The following is a 7,315-nucleotide window of genomic DNA, read 5'->3' as shown; positions in this document are numbered from 1 at the left end:
GACACCCTTCCAGGGTGAGACCTTTAGAAGGACCATATCGCCCACCCGGAACTACAAGTCTGAACGCCTCCTGTCGGCGTAGCTCTTCTGCCGACTCTGCGCAGTCTGCAGTCTACTACGAACCTGCTGAATCAACTCGGTCATCTTGAGCACCACCTCTGTGCTCCCAACGACCCGCTGACCGACCTCACCCCAACAAATCGGGGTCCTACACTTCCTCCCATAAAGCATCTCAAAAGGAGGTCGATCAATGCTCGCATGATAACTGTTGTTATACGAAAATTCCACTAATGGAAGATACGTATCCCAACTGCCACCGAAGTCTAGAACACATGCCCTGAGCATGTCCTCGAGAGTCTGAATCGTCCTCTCACTCTGCCCGTCCGTCTGAGGGTGGAAAACGGTGCTGAAATGGAGACGAGTACCCATCTCTTCGTGAAACCGCTTCCAGAATCTGGATGTAAAACGGACATCTCGGTCTGACACCACTATACCAGCACTCCATGACGTGCCACGATCTCACGCACATAGATATCAGCTAACTTTTCTGTTGATATACTCTCCTGGATCGGGATAAAATGAGCACTCTTCGTCAACCGATCCACTACTACCCATATCGAATCTACTCCTCGTGCGGTCCTGGGAAGCTTGGTGATAAAATCCATGGTGATGTCCTCCCATTTCCACACGGGAATGTCTAACGGCTACATCTTGCCGTGAGGCCTCTGGTGCTCCGCCTTGACCTTCCTGCAGGTCAGGCATCTCTCAACATACCAAGCGACATCCCGCTTCATGCAGGGCCACCAATAATCGGGTCGAAGATCTCTATACATCTTCGTCGCCCCTGGGTGGATAGAAAATCGAGACTTATGAGCCTCATCCATCAACACCTGTCGTACCCCACCCCAGTACGGTACCCACACTCTCCCATGAAGTGTCAGCAATCCCTGACTGTCATAATCAAACGAAGCTACTCAGCCCACTATCCTCTCACACTTTTGCCTCTCCTCCTTGAGGCCCTCAACCTGAGCCTCCCTGATCCGTTCCAACAACGGAGTAATCACTGTCATCCTCAAACACAAATCTCTGATAGGGGCTACCGACACTTTGCGGCTTAGGGCGTCGGCCACCACGTTGGCCTTCCCTGGATGGTAAAGGATCTCACAATCATAATCCTTTAGCACATCCAACCACCTTCTCTGCCTCATGTTCAGACTCGGCTGATCCATAAGGTACCTCAAACTCTTGTGATCCGTGTAGATAGTACAACGGACCCCATAAAGATAATGGCTCCAAATCTTGAGGGCAAACACAACCGCCCCCAGCTCTAAATCGTGGGTAGGATAATTAGCCTCGTGAGGCTTCAACTGCCTCGAGGCGTAAGCTATCACATGGCCTCGCTGCATCAACACTGCTCCCATACCTGTGATTGAGGCATCACAGTAGACTACGAAGTCCTCTACTCCCGCTGGCAAGGTAAGGATCAGAGCCTCGCACAATCTCTGTCTGAGGGTCTCGAACGCTGCCTGCTGCTCAGGCCCCCAACGAAATACCACCGACTTCTTGGTCAGTCGGGTGAGCGGCACTGCTATCTTGGAGAAATCCTGAATGAACCTCCAGTAATACCCTGCCAACCCTCGGAAGCTCCGAATCTCGGATGGAGACTTCGGGACCTCCCACTGCATCACGGCCTCTATCTTGGCCGGATCCACCAAAATACCCTTCTGGTTGACGAGGTGACCAAGGAACTGCACCTCGCGCAACCAGAACTCACACTTAGAGAACTTTGCGAAAGTCTCTCCCTCCTCAAAACTTCCAGCACCTCCCTCAGGTGCTCCTCGTGCTGCTCCTGTGTCTTGGAATATACCAAGATATCATCTATGAATACTATCACTAACCGATCCAGCATCGGCCTGCACACACGATTCATGAGATCCATGAACGCGGCTGGGGCATTGGTGAGTCCAAATGGCATCACCACAAACTCATAATGACCATACCTGGTCCTGAAAGCAGTCTTCTGCACATCCTCATCCCTAACCCGCATCTGATGATACCCGGAGCATAGATCGATCTTGGAGAACCAAGACGCTCCCTGAAGCTGATCAAACAAATCATCTATCCTCGGAAGTGGGTAACGGTTCTTCACCGTTACCTTATTCAACTCCCGGTAATCTATACACATACGATGCGACCCATCCTTCTTCCTTACAAACAGGATCGGCACTCCCCAAGGCGAACTGCTCGGCCGAATGAAACCCTTGTCTAGCAGCTCCTGCAGCTACGTAGACAAATCCTGCATCTCAGGGGCAGCTAGGTGATACGGTGCCTTGGCTATCGGAGCCGCACCAGGAATCAGGTCGATCCTAAACTCAACCTGCCTCTCAGGAGGTATTCCCGGTAAATCCTCGGGAAATACATCCGGGAAGTCTCGCACTATCGGAACATCATCAACTGTCGTCTTGCCCTTCTCCCGGGCATCCAATACATAAGCTACATAACCCGCGCAACCCTGCTGAAAATAGCGTCTCGCTCTCGCGGCGGAACAAAAGGTTGGTCCGCGTTGTGGCCTCTCGCCCTGAATTACTAACTCTCCCCCACTGGGAGTGCGGACCCTCACTAGCTGCAGCTCACAATCAATCACCGCCCCATTGGGGCTTAGCCAATCCATGCCTACAATAACCTTATTCCCTCGCATGGGAATAGGAACCAGGTCCACCGAAAACTGCTCGTCAAACAACTGAAGAGAACACCCTCTATGCACTCTGGCGACCCTCACGGTCCTGTCATCTGCTATCTCAACCTCTAGTGGACAATCCAGCTCCCCTGGAGCTCTACTAAATCTCTTGCTAAGCGCAAATGATACAAATGATCGGGTAGCCCCCGAATCGAATAACACCATAGCAGAAATGCCGTTCACAGAGAACGACCCTATATAAAACATACAATCATAAGCAATAATCAATCAATAATAATATAGAGATGAAGGGAAGATACATACCCGTCACCACATCAGGAGTCGCTCGCGCCTCCTCTGCTGTCATCTGAAACGCCCTACTCTTCGCCACTGGCGCCTCGGCTCGGCCCTGCCGACCATCTGTAATCCTCAAAGTAGCAGGGGCAGGTGCAGCCACCTTCCCTGCTGCAGCTAAACTCGGACACTGGGACTTTTTATGTCCCTCTAATTGCACTGAAAGCAAATCAGATCTGATGCTGCAATGGCAGTAGCAGGGGCCGTACAATCCCTACTCAAATGCCCAGTCCGACCGCACTTGTAGCAGCCGGAACTCCCTGCCTTGCACACCCCATCGTGCAATCTCCCACACTTGCCACATCGACCGTGGCTCTGCTAACTCCTGGATCTGTGATCAGCAACCTTGGGCTTTTTTCCCGAACTGCCTGTACCCGAAACCGCCTCCAGTTTCCTCTTCTTCTCCATCTCGAGATCAATCTCCCTCTCCCGAGCCCTAGCAATCATATCATCCAGCGTCTTACAGCTGGACCGGCTCACAAACTGGCGGATATCGCTCCGCAACATCTCATGATAGCGGGCCTTCTTCATCTCCTCATTGGCTGCATACTGAGGAACAAGAAGAGCCCTCTCCCTGAACTTGGCGGTGATCTCCGCCACGGTCTCTGTAGTCTGGGTGAGGTCCTGAAACTCCCTGGCTAACTGCTGCACCTCAATAACTGGTGCAAACTCCGCCCTGAACCTGGTAGAGAAATCAGCCCAGGTCATGGCATCCAACGCTACATCATCTCCAATGGTATGTCCGACCTCCTCCCACCAATCCCGTGCCCTGTCCTTCAGAAGACAGGACACCAATCTAACCTTGTCCCCCTCGGGACACCTGCTCGTGCGAAACGCGTTGGCCACATCCACCAACCATCTAGTACTCGCTATGGGGTCCCGCGCCCCGTGATAGTCTGGAGCTCCACATGCCCTGAACTCCCTGAATGTAAGTGTGCGCGACCCCATCATGGCCGCCACCTCGGCACGGAAGGTGCCCAATCTCTCATCCATCAGCTCTAGGATACCCTCCTTGATCGAACCGAAGATCACAGGAGTCTGCTCTAAAATGATACGAGTAATCTCTGAAGAAAGAAACTCTTTGGTCTGCTCATCCATGCGCTCGCCCCCCGAGCCTGATCCTGATCCCTCCCCGGCACCTCCACTGCCGGCTGCTGTCCTCGAACGCAAAACCACCATTCTGAAACACATCATAGCAACATCAGAAAACTGAAATATCTCAAGGGATCATTGATACTACTACTAGCTTCCTGGTCTTGTCTCGGCCTTCCTTGATTCGAGTACGGATCCTCTGCTTTCAGTAGTACGGGCCCATACTACCTTCCACATCTATCCGTACTTTCCTCAAGAACTGCATTGACTCCACCAAGTCACTTCTACTACTACTGATCTCTGCTACTCTCATCCTAGGCTTGCCCTAGGGAAATCTCTGACTCCACTCAAACCAGTCCTCAGCTGCTGAAGGCCTCCTTGTAATGCTAATTAGCCATCACCTGAATACCATCACATGTGATGAGGCTCGGATGATCCTTCGAGTAAAAGGCTCGTCCCTACAACAGTTAGACTCAAACAAGAGCTGCGCAATAGGGCCAAATCCAATACTATGAGATTATTCAACCCTGATCATATGTGACGTGGCGTATTCATCTAATGGCTAACTCTCATCACCAAGAGTTCTACAAAGCACGAAGCAAGCAGCATTCAGACACCGGAAACTACTCAAGCAAATCTACTCTCATAATGAGAAACTATACTAGCATACAATGCTAAGCTCGCGCTACCAGGCATAACCTAAACAGGCTATCCTACTGCTGTCTACTCAATACTAGCATGCAATTCTCATAAAGCTGTAACACATATAGCAGGCACATAAGGCATCCTCCTAGATCCTTAGTCCTATACTAGCATGCTGTTCTACTGAAACTGGAACAATTAATCATAATAATAAAACTTGTATGGGTAATTTGGGAGTACTTACTTGAGCTCGGCTGATCGCATGCACCACACCCTTATCTTGTTTAAAAATTCTTTTCTTTCTAAGTGCTTTTCAAAATTTCATTCGAAAACATTTTTCTTTTTGAAAATCTTTTTATCTTTCCCTTAGTTTGAGTTCAGATGCACCCGGAGGTGTATCCGAATCCCTCAAACCAAGGCTCTGATACCAACTTGAAACGACCCAAAAATTTCAATTTTTATCATAACAAAAACATGAAACCAAGTATCACATAACAAAATCATACGTTGCGTGTTTCACAAACCATGATAAAATACTGAGAGAAAGAAAACTGTATCACAACTGTATCCAAAACATATCAAGAAACTGAATCAACTCCCAGGACAAAAACTGAAGCTGTGGTGTGTGCGATGCCATCATCCCGAACTCTTCCCTTTGCTTGCGGAAGTACTTGAAACCAAAACTGAAACTGTAAGCACGAAGCTTAGTGAGCTCCCCCAAACTACCACATACCATACAATACATATAAAGCACATACTGGGCCTTGCCCACTGCATCGGACCGAAGTCCGGAACTGACTGGGACCTTGTCCCCTGCATCGGACCGAAGTCCGGAACTGACTGATCATGGCATACCATAACACATATCAACTAATATAGACACATATACTGCATACTGCATCGGACTGAAGTCCGGAACATATAACACATAAACATGCTTGAATCACATAGACATCAAGCATACTGAACTACTGCATCGGACTGAAGTCCGGAACTACTGCTAACTAAACGGGCCGGCATTGTGGCCGTAGACTCGTTCCTACTGGAAGGAAACTCACCTCGTGAACTGGCTGCTGCGTGTATGGCTCTGGAAGCTAACTGCTGCTGCTCCGGTATCTCCCCGACTACAAATCCATAAACACGCTCAATCAAATGCTAATCACTGCACTGGGGTAAAATGACTCTTTTACCCTTGGTCAAAGTCAACTCTCCCGGTCAAAGTCAACCCACAGTTGACCTGACTCGCCGAGTTGGGCCGCCAACTCGCCGAGTCTCTAGTCTCACTTCTCAACCCTACTCGTGGCTACTCGTCGAGTATGGCATCGACTCGACGAGTACCCTCTCGATCCAAGAACTCAGACAATCTGCATCCGACTCGCCGAGTCATATGAACAACTCGACGAGTTGTTCTTGAGCTAAGAAGATTGCCTTGGACTCGCCGAGTTGTATGAACAACTCGTCGAGTCCCTCCATTACTGAGTCTGCCCTCCAACTCACTGAGTCCACTCTACTACTCACAGGCTCCCACTCGACATCACTCAAAAAGGGGAAAAACGGGACTCGCGACTTGACTCGCCGAGTCGTTCTTCCGACTCGCCGAGTCACATCCATGCAGCTACTCTAAACTCGATTCTACTTGAATCCAGCGTCTAAAACTTATAGATCTGGGCTTCCTTAGTTCGATTAGCACGTAAAGATTCTATCTTTACGTGCCCATAAGCGTCCATGAAGATAATAAGGCTCAAAAAGCATAATAAAGGCTAGATCTAGGGTTCTTATGCAAAGCATCTTCAAAAAGGCAATAGATCCGGGCTCTACAACTCCCAAATGAACAGATCTAGGGATATCTCGACCTATTAAGGCATCCATACAACTATAAGGTTTGGAAAATACATCAAACTAGCCCTAGAAGTGTTCTAATGGAGGTCTAAAGCATAAAACAGAAGGAATCCGAGAAATACCTCAATGAACTCTGATTTTGCCCTTGGATCTTTGCTTTACACCTCTTCTCTTTGTTCCTTTCTTCTTCTTCTTCTTCTTCAAGCCTTCAAAAATCCACACAAAAACACTTAAAACAATCAAGGGATGGATTAGGGTTTCTCACAGCTCTCTGAGGGTGAAGGAGGCGAGTTTGGGGCACATAACATTGCTTAAATAGTGAGCAACCCGGGGATTTAGGGTTTCTTCCTGGCAGGCAGACTCGCCGAGTCCCGAATATGGACTCGCCGAGTCGCCGACTAACACGTGCTCGAATTCCCGCCCCTACTCGACGAGTCGGGCTATAGACTCGCCGAGTCCCTCTTGAAAACTTCTAAATAAATGCCACGGAAGCAACATACCAGAGACGGGGCGTTACATAAATACTATAAATATCACTTTTTATCGAATCAAAGAAATTAGCTTTGAATAGAATATAAAAGATTGAATGTAATTGTGGTTTGGTTTAAATTAAACTCTCGAATATATAATAACTAGGTGTGACCTCGCGCGTTACGCAAGAATGTATTTAAGTGGTTAAAATAATTATGGGAAAAAATAGAGTTATGTTGA

This window comes from Lactuca serriola, chromosome 3 (genome assembly GCF_051521515.1).
Source record: "Lactuca serriola cultivar US96UC23 chromosome 3, Lser_US96UC23_V15, whole genome shotgun sequence".
Classification (NCBI taxonomy): Eukaryota; Viridiplantae; Streptophyta; class Magnoliopsida; order Asterales; family Asteraceae; genus Lactuca; species Lactuca serriola.
Note: the sequence above shows the minus strand (reverse complement) of the source record.